The 17,854-nt window shown below is 47.8% G+C and overlaps 1 pseudogene; it reads right to left on the bottom strand.

Annotated features, from left to right (window-relative positions):
- Nucleotides 1-6,868: 6,868 nt before the first annotated feature.
- On the bottom strand, nt 6,869-9,831 carry LOC101596964 (annotated as a pseudogene).
- Between the last annotated feature and the right edge of the window lie 8,023 nt (nt 9,832-17,854).

Below are 17,854 nucleotides of genomic sequence, written 5' to 3'. Positions count from 1 at the left end.
AAGCTGAGGGCCAGTGTCTGCCGTAGTGTCCCTGTAGGAACAGTTTGCTGTAGGGCGCAGAAGTGGTGGGAAACCTGAGGGGAGGTGGGGCTCAGACAGGCAGGAGTAGGTGGTCAACAGCTATGTGGAGTGGTAACTGGAATGACTCGGCTCTGCCTAAGGGAAGTGTCCTTTCTCTGAGAATGAAAAGCATAGGTGGGTGCAGGGGCATTCATAGTTAAATCCCTGGGTGAGGTGACTGAACAATTTCACTCTTCTAAAGGCTGAATGGCCAAGCTCAAGGTTGGCAGGGATTTCTGGTGAGGTCTCATTTTGGCTTGGACAGTGTCTTCTCCTTGTGGGTTTTTTTTTTGCCTTTTTCTCCCCATAGGCTGCTTTGGCGTAGTTCCTATACCTCCATCTTTACTGGAAGCCTGGATTTTCTCCTTGGGTCTTCATGTGTTTGTCCTTGTGTGTGTGTCTGTTGTAATCTGTTCTTATGAGGATACCAGTCACATGGATCAGGGTACCTCCTTTATATTAATATTAATCACCTTTTTAAACACCCTGGTCCCAGATGCAAACACACTCTGAGGTAGAGAGTGCAGGGACCGTGACACTTATGTGGGCCACGGCTAAGGCCCTCGTGTCTACACAGGTCCTTGTGCACATGTGGAAGTGGATGTAAAGGTGGCTTTGCACTTCTGTAGCTGGACAGAAGCATGGGGGCATGGGGACAGGCAGGCAGTTTGTAATTAGAAGGGTGGGAGCTTTGGGACAGACTGGCTTCACAAGTTCTAGCTCAGCCCCACATCACACCCTCTCCTTACAATGAAGGTTAGTTTCCCCTTGAGAGGTGCTGTAGTTCTCCTTCAAGTCTGGAGGGAATGTACTCTCAGGGAAAGTGACACTTTGTGACTTGTGGAGCGATGTGGAGAGGGAATGTGGGAACGTGGGGCTGCCGTGGCTGGCACTGCTGCTGAGCGGTCCACTGAAAGGCCGCTCCACCCTCCTGATGGATGAAGAGCCCCTAAGAGCCCCGAGGCAGGACCACCAGGGGGCCGGGCAGTCTCAGCGGGGAGATGAAACTTCGTGTGGAGCCTCCGCTGCGGCGATGGGTAAGTGGAACCCCAGCCCCTTAGACTGACATGAGATTGGCCCATGGTGGCGTGGTGTTTAAGCTGATTAGCCTGAGTCATGGAGGACGTGACGCATGGCCAGTGCATATGGTGGTATGGTGGCACTCTTCCTTTCCTACCAACCTATGGGCTAGGGGAGCAAGAGCCGGGCTGAGTCCAAGTTTGCAAGTGTCAGATTTGCCGAAAGTAAGGCTCATTAATCAAACCAAGTGGCCTCTGATATGTTCCTGTGAGTTTCAGAATTTAGTTTTGCTAATTGTTTTCTTTTCAATTTGTGATGTTCCTACAGAAGTTAGTCAGATCATCTCAGATCTCCGGTTGAAATGTGGCTCCTAGTGTATGGATTTCTAAGTAGTTTTTTTTAAAAAAGCTCATGGAGGGAGGTTTGATTAAACAGACTTTTATGGCCTTGATTTCCCAAACAATGGAAGTTAATTGCAGGGGAGGCCCCACGCACGCACGTGCACGCACGCACGCACGCACGCCCTGTACAGGGCTCTTCATCCCCTGTGTGCCGAGCCATTCCCTGAAACTGGAAATGTTAGTATTACTCATTATGCAAATACAGGGCATAAAGTATTCTATCAAGCACTTTGAATAGTCACCCAAATGCATCTTTTTTTATTATTAGATCAGGAAATTCAAATATAGTTACTGTTTATTGGTTTAATTAACATATTGAAAATACGATTTGGTGTAAACTTATTCTTTTCTCATCAAACTTGAAACAGTAACAACTGTTTGGTGGGATTTGAAATTCTATTCCTTAAAGTAAATAGTTGTATTTTCTATTAATGCCCTCATTATTTATTTAGGCCCATCCAGGAAGGGAGCCATGGGTTGAAAGCATTCATTAAGAGGCTGATGGAGATTTTCTGTTTGTCTGGTGCAGAACTAATATTGTCCTGCTAAGAAAGTAATTTCACTCCTTCTGTTTCGACAGAAATCTCCAAAGCAAATTCTTGTTGGATGCCTAGACTCCTGAAGGCCATGGTAATAATCTCACACTCTTAGCTAATGGGAGTCCCACAGTAGGACTGATGCTGCCCATTAAAATGCCCTGGGGAAGGGCAGGGATGGAGGCCCAGTTGAGGTTCAGTCTAGGTGGATCAGGCCCAAGAAGGGTGGGGGCAGGATGAGAATCTGGGGATAGGGTGAATGACTAGGTGATAGGAGCCCTCTGCCTCATGCCCTGGGAGCTGGCACTGACCCTGCCCCCTGGAGAGTCAATATCAAAGTGTGGCTGTTCCTTCTCCAGGGCCTTTCTCAAAAATGCTCTTTCTCAGAATAGGTGCTGGTCTTGTAAACAGTTTGGTCATTACAATTCCCTGGCCTGGAGTGAGAGATGAGAAGAGGGGTTCAGAGGCATAGTGGTGGAAGGTCCAAGGTTGGGATAGGGAGGAAGGTTGAGCTTGCCCAGTCAGGCTTGGAGGGGCTTCAGGGCTGTGTGGAAGCACCCGTTCCCAGGGGAGTCAAGCACCTTAAAGATTAGTCAAACCGATCACTTTATTAGTCAATCAGGAAACCCAAATGTAGTTACCGTTTGCTGGTTTAGTGAACATACTCGCAGTACAATCTGGTGTGCACTTACACTGTGGTTCTCTCTGCTCTGGGCCGCCTGACCCTCCACTCTCATTTCCCTCATAACCCTGTGGCAGACGTGCTCAGGGTCCAGTTTAAGGTAGATTCTAGAGCTTGAAGCCTTGTACCCTATGCCCCTTGCTGGATCCCCTCACTGGGAAGGTACTGGCCATCTGTGATGGTGAATCTCAATTGTCATCTTGATTGAGTCTAAAATCACCTAGGAGACAAATCTCTGGGCATATCTGTGAGGGAGTTTCTAGATTAGGTTAATTAAGGAGGGAATATCCATAACTGTGGGTGACATCATTCTATCAGCTGGGGTACCAGACTGAATAAAAAGGGAAAAGTAAGCTACCCATCAGTATTCATCGCTCTCTGCGTTCTCACTGGCAGAGCAATATGGGCAGAAGCCTCCTGACTCGGCTGCCATGCCTTCTCCACCAGGATGAACTGTCCTCCGTGGAACTGTGAGTCCACAGCAACGAACAGATTCATTAACGCACCATCTGAGCCTGTCAGGTAGATTCACTAACCCACCATCCAAGCCTGTCAGGGACATAAATGGCTTTTGTCTCCAGGGCAGGGCTGGGGTGGGCAGGCCTTAGAGGAGGCTCCTCAGAATGGCAAAGCTGGCTCCTCAAGTCCCCACTGGCTTGGATGGGTACTGGGCTTGGCTTGAAGGTGGGCATGGCTGAGTAGAAGAAGCATCTTTGCTACCCTGACTCAGTGGCTGTGTCTTATGGGAGCCATAGCCCAACCCACCACCCTGCCCATCTACATAGGAAGCACACCTCCCAGCTCTTTCCCAGCCCCCACAGCTCCTTGTGTCTATGTGGACGAGGCCCCCTCCTCACTGTGTTCTTGAGAGGCTGTCTTGCCCTTGTCTCCTTGGCAGCTCCTCCATAAGGACATCATCGTCCTGGGTGGGGGTTGGCATCTTTCTATTCTATGAGAATGGTCGAGAGAGACCATTAGATGCCAGGCGGAGCTCTTCCCAGCAGACACTGCCATGTGGGCTGGAGGAGACCCTGCAGACCATTTGCTTCCAAGGCTGGGCAAACTACAGCTTCCTGCCTATCTGGTCCCTGTCTCCACAATGGAGTCTAAAGAAGGTTCTGGAAATGGTTGGAACAGTGTGAAAACATGGATGAGTAAGTGATAATTTTTCTTTAGATTCTGTACAAATAAAACAGCTAAGAATTTTCTGGAGCTCTTACGTAAGTGACACATGACATACTTTTTTGTTTCTATAAATTGAAGTGTGTGTGTGTGTGTGTGTGTGTGTGTGTATGCATGTGTGTTTGATACAGGCTTTTGCTATGTAGCTCAGGATGGCCTTGAACTTGAGATCCTCCTACCTTCACCATGCCTGGTTTCAATCTGGTTCTTAATCATCTGGCTGATTGATAGATTGTGGTAGCCTGGGAATTTTAGAGGCTCCTCTCCCTCCCCTAGGACCTTCCAGGGACCTGCTCAGTGTCACAGTGCTCAGGTCAGCAAGAGACCCTGATACTGGGTACAGCCCTGCTCTGTGACACCATGTCAAAGTGCATAGTGTACATTGCTCCCATTGGCCCCCTTGTCTCTTCCCCTGGGGTGTCATCTCTTCCCAGGGCAACAGCCTGACTTAGTCAAGGATGGAGTTTCCCTCCTTGGGGAGTCTTGTCCCTGGAGAGCCCTGGTTCTGTCCCTCTAGTAGGTTGGAAGTACTAACAGTACAGGCTATCTGTGCCAGTACTGAAGGCTGTGAGGAGAACCCACTTCTGGATGATTCCCTATGCCAAGGCAAGGCCTCTCTCCTACCCCCGCCTCTGAGCTCACTTCTCTTCTGACTCTGACCCACCATCAACTCATCATCATCATCTCAACTCACTGTTGCTGGAGATCCTGCTGGGCATACCTGGAGGTCCAGAACAATCTTGTCCTCATTCACAACTACCAAGCCCTTTCTGCGTGGGGCTTGCAGACCACACATCTCAGCCAACCACTCACCTTGGGCACAGAAATAGGCCTTCCTGCCTGATTCTTGGACTTTCCCTCCCCTCTTGGGCCTTGGAGCTCTCTCCCAGGCCGTCTTAGCTGGAGTGTGTTTCAGGCTTTGTTTACTTAAGGACTCCTGAACTGGGCACTTCTGCAGGCCAGGCCTTGCCAGTCACCCAGCTGACCTGGGTCCTGGTGGTAGCTGCCCACGGTGATCATGGCAGCACTGCCACTGACCCACTTTGGTCAGCTCATTTTGGGCGTGTGTGTGTCTCCTTGGTAGCAGCCCCCCTGCTAGATCTCAGGAGCACTGGCAGGATTGGGGCTGTGGGTGCTGAGCTCTATAAATGTCATGTGTTGGTAGTACATGCTACTGAACCATACACCCACGTTTCAGAGCAAGGATGAGCATGCTATGGCAGGCCTGGCCACAGTGAGGTTCTTTCCTATGTGTCTGCTCTGGGACGTGGGGCCATTTGGGGCCTGACTCCATTCTTGTAGCGTTCTGGCTCTGGAATGCCATGGCTGTGACAGCTGCAGCTGCACAGCTCTGGTGAGAGATGACTTGATTGACATGACATGACCATGCCTTTCAGGTCCAAGTTGTCTTTCTGCTGCAACTGGCTTGTCTGAGCGTTCCCTGTGGGTTTTGTGTCAAAGCTCCTTGCACACAATCTCTTAGCATTTGCAATTTCTTGCAAATCGTCAAAGAATGGTTAATCTGAAATTTCTTTCCATCCGTGTTTTATCCTGACTCTCAAATCAAATATGCTTATCAGCTCACTCCAGAGCCCCATGGTTTGACGGCCTTGTCCCTTGTGGTGAGCTTCTGTGCAATCTGTGCTCATGATGGGCGGGGCCTGTGGGGGCAGGGAGGTCAGTCCAGCACCCCCACAATAGTCCCCAGCACACAGTAGCACACTAGCCATGCACGCTTCTGAGGACCTCCCGAAGGTTCACGTCCTTTCCTTTCCATCCTTCTCACCATCTGGTTCTCATCTATTCACACTGCAGATTCAGTACCGTCAGATCCTGTCATCTAGTGGGTGGGAACCGTTTCTGTTCACAAAGTCCCCTTTTCAACAGATCTGAAGTTTGTATCTGCAGCCCACAGTCAAATGCATAGCACTTCTTTTATGTGGGGCTGAGCCCTGTGGGCTAGGGAGCACACAGGTTGATTTCCTCCCCTGTATGGACCATTTTTTGTTGCCGTTGTTGCTGGGACAAACACCTGAAAAAAAAAAAAAAAAAAAAAAAAAAAAAAACAAGGAAGGAAGGCTTACAGTTCAAGGGAACACATCCCCTCATGGCAGTAGTGGGCGACATGCCAGTAGAAGTGCCAAGCAGCTGATCACACTGTGCCCGCAATCAGGAGGCAGAGTTGGATGAATGCTGGTGCTCAGACCACTTCCTCCTTTTTAGTTAGTCCCAGATCCCCACCCATGGGATGGTTTATTCACAATTAGAGTGTATCTTCCCTTTTTCAATTAACCTGATCCAGACAATTCCTCACAGATGTGCCCAGAGATTTATTTCCTTGGTAACTCTATTTAAATATTCACTTTTAATTAATTTTACTTTATTTATTTGACAGAGAGCAAGAGGGAGAGAGAGAAAAAAAAGAGAGAAGAGACCTTAACTGCTTAGCCATCCCTTCAGCCCTCCATGGGGACTCTCAATCCTAACAAGCTGTCAACCATCACACTTCTCCTTGCTGGGGACCCACTGTTCTTGGAGGTCTGGGGAATCAGAGGCTATAGGGAGTTCATTTGTCCCTTAACATCCTGCCCATTTTCACCACCTGACACTACACAGATATCATAGATAGCCTGCTGTTGCAGGTGACCAAGGAAGTGCTGGGCTTCTGCTAGGCTCCTGGGAAGGCCCCTGTGGTGGTTTGAATGCAGTATCACTGTTATTTATTTATTTATTTTTGATTTTAATGAACGTTTTAATGTTATATATAACAGAACATTATGAATACAATGGAAACAAAGTTTTATCAATTTAATAAAAAAATTTTCAACATAAAGTGGGGAGGTAATAATTTGATACCTATATTATAGTATTTATTTTTAAAAATATTCCCAGCTTGAAGTTGAAACATTTCATTTTGCATTCCAAACTCTAGAATCATGATTTTCATGTGAGCTTAATGCAGAATTACAGCAGGAACACAAAACATCTTAATTAATTTCCTTTATTTGTCATTAAATCAATAAAACCTCGGACTGCTACTGGTCTCCTTTAATAGTCCAACTCCTTTACTGGGGCCTCTGCCAATGCCATATATATATATCCCAAACAAAACTAATGCTGTAAAAAAATCTCAGTGAACATTGGTGAGTTTTAACATTTACATTTAACTTCAGGTTTTATGTATTTTCACTTTTTCAATTTTTTGAAAAGACACCAGAAAAGATAAAAATAAATATTTTTCTCTTTTGACCATTTCTGCCTTGAATGATAGCTACAAGGATGAACACAGAAACTAGCCTTGCCAAGTTAACCACAGCAAACTGTAAATGACCGCTACAAACAAACAATACCAGAGGTCTTTCTTTTAAAGGAAGTCACAGAGCAATCCTGAAAATATGTATATTTTTTTCCTAGTTCTGCATGGGATAATTACAGCAGCAGACGGGAAAGTCCCTCGCTCTCAGCCACTTCTCTTGGTGCAATAGAAATTTGGATTGTATCATAGGAGTGCTGCTGGAACATTAGCAAAAGTATATACATTCCAGTCACCTTTGATTTAGCCATAATCACATATGTATGTCTTTTGGACAAAAATATATATTTTTATAAAAAACTGATCATCCAACTCTAATGATTTCATATATGGACTTGAGTGGTGGTAAAAGGAACAGATCCAATTATGACAAGGCGATTGAGGGACAGAAAATCAAGTTCCTCAGGAAAAGTAAAGTATAAAGTTAAGAGATTCAAGCACGTTCATTCAGCCTTGTCCAGTCTTCCCACATATTATGGTGTTAAATGGGCTCTTCAGCTTTTAAAGGCTCTCAAGGTCTCATCACCCTGTGTTCTTCAGCGGGGAGGGAGACTGACTGCCTCACCTGAGGCGCTCTTGCTTCACTTCTGGAATACTAGATAGTGCACTTTTACACAACAGCCTTTCCGGTTCCTTATGTGGGTTGGGTTTACTTTAATTAATTGCTAAAAGAAAGGGGAATTGATTAGCATTTTCCATCCCAACATCACCTATTTGCGCAGCTAAAAGGTTCATTCAACCTGCTTCTTAGGATTTCTTATTTGCTAAAGTTGGCAAAGTTTGCAAAGGCATCTTGCTTAGGCTGCACAGTTCCAGAAGTCATGGTCATGCTGGGCATGCCCACTCCCATTGTGCCCGTCAAGCCCATCCCAGCAGCTGACATTCCCAGGATCATGTTCATGCCCATCATGCTCTGGTTCATCATGGGAGTATTTCCAAGAGGGGACATCCCCATGGTGCCAGTCATCACACTGGGCATGCTCATAGGCATGGGTGCCCCCATCAAAGAAGTGGTTTGTGGCCGGACAGGAAGCATGTTTGATGGAGAGCTGAGGTTCACAGCTCCAAAGCTCTGAGTCATCATATTCAGAGGCTGCTGCATATTCTGTTGCTGAATCATTGTGTTGAGCAACGGTTGCTGGGGTTTGGAAGGCTGCATACCAGGGAGTAAGTTATCTAGGCTGATGTTTACACTGGGGTCAGACCACGTAGAGGGCAGGGTTTTGCTGACTGACTTCTGGACCATATCTGTATTCTGTGACCTTGACATGGGCAAACCAAGCCCAACAGTATTAGTGCTCATCAATGAGAAATTCATACTCTGGGAAGATGTCATTGTTGCCTGGGGTGAGCCCATGAGATCAAAAAGGTCTGTAGAATTTGAGGCAGCTGGAGGTGGGCCTAACGCCGCCTGTGAGCCACTGACGAGTTCTGCAGCGGGCTGTGGGGCACTACTGAAGAGCTCACCACTGGAAGCCGCAGGGCCTGGCGGGGCTTGGTTGAAGGCACTCCAGTCACCGAAGTCTCCATTCCCACTTGTTGCTGTTGCTTGGGAAGGGAAACTGCCTGATGCAGCAGCTGAGCCAAAGTCAGCAAAGCCCCCGAATAAGTCAGTTGATCCTCCTGCTGACTGGCTGCTGCCATCAAACAGATCAACAAGGTCACCTGATGACTTGCTGCTAGGCACTGGCGTCTTAAGTGAAGACTGAGGTGTGAGTGTTGAAGCATTCTGCTCTGGACTGGCCTTGTCCGTCCCCTGTGTAATGTGCTGCTGCTCCGAGATCAATGGTTTTCGAGGGGTTTGCTGTGCGCTTGTGTCTGGTCGTGGTGGTCTCCGTGGCCTGTGTGATGTGGATGTGCTTTGTCGTCACGGTCTCTTCTTCGTCTTTGAATTCACCTTTGGGAGATCTGCCTCTTCTCACTTTCTTTTCCTCGTCGCTGTCACTGCATCGTTCTGGGGAGTCTTCTCTGTCTTTCCTCCGGAACTTGCTGATGGTGTCATCAATTGTGCTTCCAATTTTATCACTCAGTTCACCTAATTTATCACTGAATGGAAAAGCACTCTTGTTTTTATCCCACTCTTCGTCCCATTTTGATTTGGGCTCAGGATCATATCTTTCACTGTATCTGAACCCTCCAACACTGTCGGAGGAAACCCCAACATACTTGTCTTTGTTTTTCTTGGCTTTCTTTCGCTCTTCACGGAGCCTGTCATCATCCTGGGCAAATTCCACCAACTCCTTCACCTTCTGGCGGATATTTATGCCCTGGTCCTTGCCGTGCTCGTCTACAAAGTGGTAATTTTCCAGGGATCGCAAATCATAAATGTGTTCTCTGGCACTTGTAACAACACGCTCTGATCCATTTCTTATAAGCTAGGAGCAGCAGCGACTTGTAAACTCTTCTCCAGTTCTTTTTGTTGTCTTTTAACATTCGGGACCAAAGCATGTTCATAAGTTCTGGAAATTGTTCATACATAAATGTAGCCTTGGCAATCTCTCCCATGAGCTGCCCAGAAGGTCCCCATGGATCATCATTTGTTGCTTCTCGAACCTTAGACTCGATCTCTGAATAATTCATAACCACATTGGTGGCTTTGTCCACCAGCTCCCGCACCTTCCACATGTTCAACATGGTGCCCGCGCCGCGCTGCCTGCCCGCTCGCCGCTGCCGCTCCGCACGGACCCCGGGACGCCTCCGCGCTGGGGCAAGTCCAGGCCTGGGTCGTCACTGTTGCCGTCGCCGTCACCGCCGCTGCAGCCGTCGCCGAGATCTCCCCCTCCTCACTCAGCTCCTGCCCTAGACACAGCCACCAAGCCGCGCTGCCGGTGACACTGTTATTTATTTTTTAAAATTATATTTATCTGAAAGAGAGAGAGAGAGAGAGAGGGAAAGAGAAAGGGAGGGAGAGGGAGGGAGGGGGGAAGGAGCATCAGGGCCTCTAGTCACTGCAAATGAACTCCACACACATGTGCCACCTTGTGCTTACGTGGGTCCTGGAGAATTGAATCTGGGTCTATAGACTTCACAGGCAAGTACCTTAGCCACTAAGCAATCTCTCCAGCCCAGCCTTAGGTATTTTTTAAATTAAGGTTAAATTTTCTACTTAATGTTCAGCAGGCAGAACCCTGCTGGAGGAGGCATGTCTCAGGGGTGATGTGCTGCCTGGCCCCACTAGTTGTACCTGAGCCAGCTTGTGCTTTCCGGCCACTCTTAGTCTTTCTCTCTCTGCTGTGGATGTTTCATGAAGTGAATCAGCTTTTTCCACCATGATGGACTGTTGCAGTCAGCTTTGCATTGCTGTCAGAAAACACCCAACCAAGAGCAGCTTGTGGGAGTAAAAGGTTTATTTTGGCTTACGGACTTGAGGGGAAGTTTCATAATGGCAGAGAAAATGATGACATGAGCAGAGGATAGACAGCAACTCCTGGCCAACATCAGGTGCACAGTAGCAGCTGCAGGACAGTGTGCAAAACACTGGCAAGGGGAATCTGGCTATGACACCCATAAGCCTGCTCCCAACAATACACTGCCTCCAGGAGTTAATTCCCAAATCTCCATCAGCTGAGAACCTAGCATCAGAACACATAAGTCTATGGGGGACACCTGATCAAACCACCACATGGAACTTCCCCTAGAATCTGTAAGCCTGAAATAACCTTTTCCTCCCATAAGATGCTTCTGGTTGGCTATTTGTTCCAGCAATGAGAAGGTGACTGCTACAACCCCTAACTGTCTTAAGTCAAGACACTCTGAGGTTCTCCTTCCCCTTGCTTTGCCTCCTCACCTTCTATGTTGAGTCCACAGTGGTGGCTAGAGCCTTGGCTGCTGGAGCAATAGACAGAGACTTGCTCCTAACTGCTTTGGGCCCCAGAACCAAGGTCAGCTACACCTGTGTTGTGTTTATGTTTATGCCTCTGTGAGTAGTATTTCTGTTGCTTTCAGCCTTGGACATTTCTGCCTGGTACAGAAATGGCTATAGATGACTAGCTCTTACTTGTCAAATGATCCTGTGGTTCAGTCAGCCATCTCTATGGTATATTCATTATTTTACATTTTCAAGTGGGGAGAGATAGAAGAGAGACAGACAGAGAGAATGGGCACACCAGGGCCTTCATCTGCTGCAAATGAACTCCAGATTCATGTGCTACTTTGTGCATATGGGTTTACATGGATACTGGGGAATCAAATCTGGGTCATTAGGCTTTATAGGCAAGTACCTTAACCACTGAGCCATCTCTCCAGGCCCTCTATATTATTATCACAGGAATTAGATCCCAGGTTAACCTCTCCCACCACTATGGGGAAATCTCGGAGGACTTCATGGACATGGTGTTTGGACTGAAGTGTTTCTCCTCCATCTTAATATGCTGAAGGCTTTAGGATGGTTCTAGGATATACTCTGAGAGACAATTTGGTTATGAAGGTGGTGGTCCCATGGTGGGATTCACCTTTATAAAAGAGTTTCTAGAAAGCTGGTCTTGCTTTCTCCATGATGTGAGGTCACAGCAAGCAGGTACCATTAATGAGCTGTTGTGCAAGGGCTGTGGGCAGTCACCACTGTGAGGAGGGCTCTACACTCACAGAGGGTGGGGACAAAGCCTCTTTGCCTATTGATTTTTAAGTGCCAGTTTCAGAAGACTAAGAAGGAGGTGCTGGCACATGGGAAAAGCTGAGGTGTTGCCTGAGTCTCTGTGAAGCTATGGGGAAGCCTCTTGTCTCCCATTAGACACAGGCAGGTTTCCGGGATGGAATGAGGTTGGACAAAAAGTCTTGTGTGAGCAGGTGTGCGATGACTGGGATTCGTGTCAGCAGCACGGACTGGGCCAATGAAGAGAAGCCATGGTATGTGAAGGGCTATCACTCAGTGGTTGATCAGTTGCCTGATATGTGATGGGCCCTGGCCTTGAGCCTCAGCACTGCAGAGAAAGATAAAAATGTTTTAAAAGAAGGTTGGCAGAAAGTTTCACTTAAGTAGTGGCGGTTGAACTAGCCCTCCTGTTCCAGTCTGCATCCGGATGGCCCCTTCCACTGTCCCCTGCTCCCGCAGCACAGGCATGGGACAGCACACGGGGGCCTCCTGAATGGCTGCAGCCCCAGCATGGCTGTGGTCACCAGTAGCAGCTTCTCCCATGCCTTGACTGCTGTGTCCTGGATTCTACACCCTGGACATCAGCAGGCTGTACATGGCCTTGCTTCCAGGGCCCCCCCACCTGGTAAAGTGGGGACAGATAAAACTATTCCCGGGCCCTGCAGGCTGTGTTCTGGACACAACATCCTGGCTCCTGGGGCTTGCTCTGTTCAGTAGCGACTGGGGGACACACTGTAATCTCCTTGGCATCTTGCATGTCTGAGTTGGACAAGTGGTCAGTCTTCCTGCAATGTCATGGAGGTTCAGATGAGGGGGTCTATGTCTAGGGAAGGACATGATGACGTGTACTCACTAGTAACTAAGAGATGGGCTCTCAATTTTACAGACCCTGAGGCTCCTACTTTTAAACAACTAATGTGGAAATAATTGGTGTATGAAATGCATTGAGCCCACACCTTCCCTAGACAAAATTTCTTCATGGGGAACGTGGCTGGCCCTAGGAGCTGGGCTGGGAGCTGTGTTTGTCCTGCTCCGGATCCCACATTTGGGGGGATTTTTAAATATAAAATTGGTATAAAATAGTTTTTCCACACAAACCATTTTCTTCACAGTTGTTCTGCATTTAAACTCAGCAGCAGATCTCTTATTTCATGATCATGTTTGCCACCCCCCACCCCCGCCACCAGTGTCTAGAAACCACGCCTCTCCTCCACCTGTAATGAATTACTCATGCTGGAGCAGAACCCTGTTCCCCAAGCGGCTGTTTCTGAAATACAAACAGAAGAGCTTTTAAAATGAACAGGACATGTGAGACTTGGGCTTGTTGTTAAATTTCTCCAAGAGCACAGTCTGTGCAAATAAATTCCAGGGCTCCAGATGGGTTTGGGACTCTCTTAGACATTTCCCTATAGCAGCACGGAGCTGACTTCACTCAACCCCAGAGGGAGGCTGAGGTTGCTTCAAGCGTTCAAGGGTGGAGAGGGGAAGGGCTGTCTTGTAGGGAGAGGCAGAGACAGGAGTGGGGTCATCTGAGTGACAGTAGATCCTTCAGAAGGATAACCAGCTGCAAGGCAAGGATGAGGAGGCCAAGAGGCCGGTAGAGGCCATGGTGAGGCCCAGCTAGGGCTGGCCAGGCTTCAACAACGAAAGCAGCAGCAACAATGGTGTCTTGTGCATGTTTCCATGTACGAGTCTGATGCCCAATTGCCCACTCTTCTGTTACCACCTTGGGTCCCACTGAGATCCAGTGGAGCAGGTCTTCTCCCCATGGAGGCTGGGAAGAGTCTGGTTCTCAGAGGTGGACAGGAAAGGAGCTCCAGCAAACAGGAAGGTCTCCAACGTGGAAACCAAGAAGTTGGAAGGCATGGGTGCCAAAGCCTGGTGCACGCACGGTGTCAGGGCTGTGGGAGAGTTGGTAACAAGGCCAACAGCAAGACAGATAGCATTTGTCAGCTGTGAAAGACCAGCCTGTGCTGACAAACAGTGTGAAAACTGACTACAGGTGATGGACATGGGGCCACTTGAAGCTGTTCTGAGTGTGGCCAGGGGCTGTTTGTAGTGCCATTTGTTTTTAATAGGCACTTCCTCTGATCACCGGCTACAGAGTTTCAGGTAAAAAGATCTGTGAGTATTTGTAGCTGCCTGAAATATCATAAGGGTGAACTATTTAAGGACTTCAGCATGACAGTGACATTTTCATCGTATCATGGGTCATTTTAGACGAGTAGGAATCAGACAGGAAGAAAACGCTGTGTTGTGCGGGATTTCCTGGGGTAAGTTGTCCCTCCTCCTGCCTCACCACGGCACCACAGCAGTGCTCAACCCAAAGTGTCCTGTAAACACACCCCACAGGGGAACAATACCGAGTGACCCCACTCAAAAGGGACAGGAGTGCCACACCACGGCTCCTGGAAGATGTCCAGATGTGACCTGACTCCAGGGGTGAGCTCAGACGGGGACCTTGGTGCCTGGACCATGATGGCTGCTTCCATCTTTGGCTGACAGGCTCACCTGTGTGTCAGTCCACCGTGACTGCACTGGGAGGTCACCCACCTCCAGCACTGGTGGCCCCAGGAAGCTGCCGTGGGGAAGGGGTTTGGAGCTTCTCTGCAGGGTGGAGGGCTCACCCTGTAGGATCCTGCTTTCAGGCAGCGGGAGACGGTGCATGAGATGGGAGGGATTTTTAGGGAAGGGGTAGAGACTGAACTATGTCCCTGTTAAGTAGGAAAGTGGAACATCAAACCCCTCTGATCCACGGGCACACAGTGACACTAGGCCAGCCTGCACGAAGTCATGCTGGAGAACTCCATTTCCACATAAGATCAGGCTCAGCTCCAGGTGGAGACTGAGGGTGAGGCTTCTCAGGGCTTTCCCTCTGCTTGGAAGCTTTCCTAAGACCCTTGGAAAATTGACAGGGCCTCGGGGAACAAGGACTGCCTCAAGGGTAACATATTGGTTCCTTTCTTGTTGCTTGGACAATACACCCAATATGAAGCAGTTTATGGAAGGAAAAGGGGTTCATTTGGCTTACAGTTCCAGTGGGTCGAGTCCATCATGGTGGGGACCACACGGCAGGTGGAAGCTGCTGTCACATCATTGTATTACAGGGAGGAGGGTAGAACAGAAAACATCACCTGAAGGCCAGCCCCCAGTGACCTCTTCCCCCAGCAAGCCTCCACCTCCAAAGGTTCTGTAACTTTCCCAAATAGCACCCGCAGTTGGGGACCAAGTTGTAAACACAGCAGCCTGTGGTGGATATTTTACACTGGAGTGGCATACCACTACAGGTTGGCATGGCGTTGGTGGTACAATGGTGAGCACAGCTGCCTTCCAAACCACCACAGGTTGCTGGATGTCTCCAGCTAGGGAACAGGACCCCCAGGTGGCTGGCCACTCAGACAGAGGCTGTCCCCTTCTCTCATTGGCTCTGACTGGCAGTTGACGCCCACACAAATATTTCATGCACTCTGATGCATTCCCAGGAGCTAACCTAAGAGGGCCCATGTTTCCCTTCTTTATAGAGAATTGCATTGTTTGAGTTTTAAGTGCTAAACCAACTTTATATTCCTGGCTTAAATTCCAGCTCTCATGATTTATCTCCTGTTTTACATAATGCTGCATTTCATTTGCTAGTTTTCTCGATAAGGATTTTAGAGCTTATATACATAAGCATGTTGAACTGTAGTCTTTACAATATGTTTTTGTAATGCCTCTGGTTTTGTTAACAGAGCAATGTTGGCCCCGTTAAATGTGTTTCACCCTCTTTTACCTTCAGGAAGAGTCTGGAACTGTTGTTTCTTTCTTAAGAGTTTACAAGCGAGCTCACTGGCCTTGGAGTGCACATATGTGTGTGTGTGTGTGTGTGTGTGTGTGTGTGTATGTTAAATGTTCCCTTATTTTTTTCTATAAATCAGTAAATAGTTAGGACAAGAGGCTAGTATATTCCATTTTTGGCTGGCAGTGTGGGGTGGTGTGTGCTCTGGCCAGGAGCAGAGGCATCTCATGGTGTTACACCCATGGCCATCTCTGCAGACGTGCTCCAGGCATATTGCGGGTTGGCCAAAGAGATCATTTCTTCATCACCCCTTTCTCCTTCCCATTGGCCATTCAGCCATTCCAGAAGAGCCACATAGAGAAAAAGTGGGAAAATGCTTCTCTTTATTGTCCAGATTTTTTTTTATTTTAAAAATTATTTATTTGGGGCTGGAGAGATGGCTTAGCAGTTAAGCTCTTGCCTGTGAAGCCTGAGGACCCCGGTTCGAGGCTTGATTCCCCGGGACCCATGTTAGCCAGATGCACAAGGGGCACACGTGTCTAGAGTTCGTTTGCAGTGGCTGGAGGCTCTGGTACATCCATTCGCTCTCTATCTGCCTCTTTCTCTTTCTGTCTGTCACTCTCAAATAAATAAAAATGAACCAAAAATTAAAAAAAATTATTCATTTAAGAGAGCAAGAGAGGGAAAGGGGGGGGGAGAAAATGGGTGCACCAGGGCTTCCAGCCACTGCAAATGAACTCCAGACACATGCGCCACCTTGTGTATCTGGTTTACGTGGGCCCTGGGGAATTGAACTGAGGTCTTTTGGCTTTGCAGCCCTTGTCCCACTTTTGAAGTGAGGAGTCAAGTGTTGGCATCCTGTATGGGTGGCCAGTGAGTTTTAAAGTGATATCATAGACTCATGCATAGGAACGATTTGATGGATTCAGGCTAGTGTATTTGATGTCCTTATTGATTCTAAAATTAGTTCCTATTTGGCCTGTGGGAGCATCTTTGATTTGCGTTCTTGAATATTTTTGACATGACCTCAAGCTCTGAGAGCTTCCTTGCTGCTGCTGCTTCCTCCTCCTCCTCTTCTTCTTCTTCTTTTAAAAGGAATGATCAACTTTTTTCAATTTTTTTATTTTTTAAATTATTTATTTATTTATTTGAGAGTGACAGACACAGAGAGAAAGACAGATAGAGGGAGAGAAAGAGAATGGGCACACCAGGGCTTCCAGCCACTGTAAACGAACTCCAGACGTGTGCGCCCCATTGTGCATCTGGCTAATGTGGGACCTGGGGAACCGAGCCTCGAACCGGGGTCCTTAGGCTTCACAGGCAAGTGCTTAACCACTAAGCCATCTCTCCAGCCCAGAAATGATCAACTTTTAAACTGGGCATGGTGGTGCATGCCTTTAATCCCAGTACTAGGTGGGCTGTCTGGGGTATGGCTCTCTCTTGGATTCCAGCCAGGTCTCTCCATTGTCTGGGCCAACAGCATATGGTGTCTTCAGCAATAGTGTCTTACCTTTTACCTCAGGTGGGTAATCAAGTGCATTGGCAGAAGCCTGTCTTCTTTTGGGGACCTCGTAGGTCTCTCTGACCAATAGCTCATTGCGAGTAGCAACCTCTTTAGGTACTGACAGTTATAGGACAGAGCCAACAAATCTTTGAAGGCAAGGCTTCATGCCACCCTCTCCCCGACCTTTCTTTTTAGGTGCTCCCTCCATACTTCTGTTGAGGATTCAATCTTTTAGTCTACCTTCAAGGATAAAGGTTTCAATGGTACCAGTTTATTTTGGGTTTAATTTTGTGTTTTCTCCCCATCTTTCCCTTCCCCTCCCCCCAAGCCCTTCCGTCTTTATTGTCTGGTCCCCAAGTTGCCTATCAGGTATGTCAGCAACTCGGGCTCCAGGTTAGGAACCAAGTTAGGAACTGCAGATGAGTGAGAGCATGTGGCAGTTGTCTTTGTGTGACTGTGTGAGTTCACTAAGTGTGATCTGCTCCAAGTCCATCTGTTTTGCTACAGATTTCACTGTGTCATTTTTCATACTACTGAGTAGAGTTCCACTGTGAAAATGTACCACAACTTCAGTATCTGTTCATCCAATAATGGGCAACTGGGCTGATTCCAGTTCTTGGCTATTATGAATTGAGCAGCTATCAGCATGGTTGAGCAAATTATTTCTGTTGTGAAGCATGGAGCATTTAAGGTAAATTCCCAGTAAGGGAATAACTAGGTCTGTTGGCAGCTTTATATCCATCCTTTTCAGGAGTTTCCATATTCATTTTGGTTGTACAATTTTACATTT

The sequence above is a fragment of the Jaculus jaculus genome, chromosome 1, assembly GCF_020740685.1.
Source record: "Jaculus jaculus isolate mJacJac1 chromosome 1, mJacJac1.mat.Y.cur, whole genome shotgun sequence".
Classification (NCBI taxonomy): Eukaryota; Metazoa; Chordata; class Mammalia; order Rodentia; family Dipodidae; genus Jaculus; species Jaculus jaculus.
Note: the sequence above shows the minus strand (reverse complement) of the source record. Positions and strands in the feature narration are given on the sequence as shown.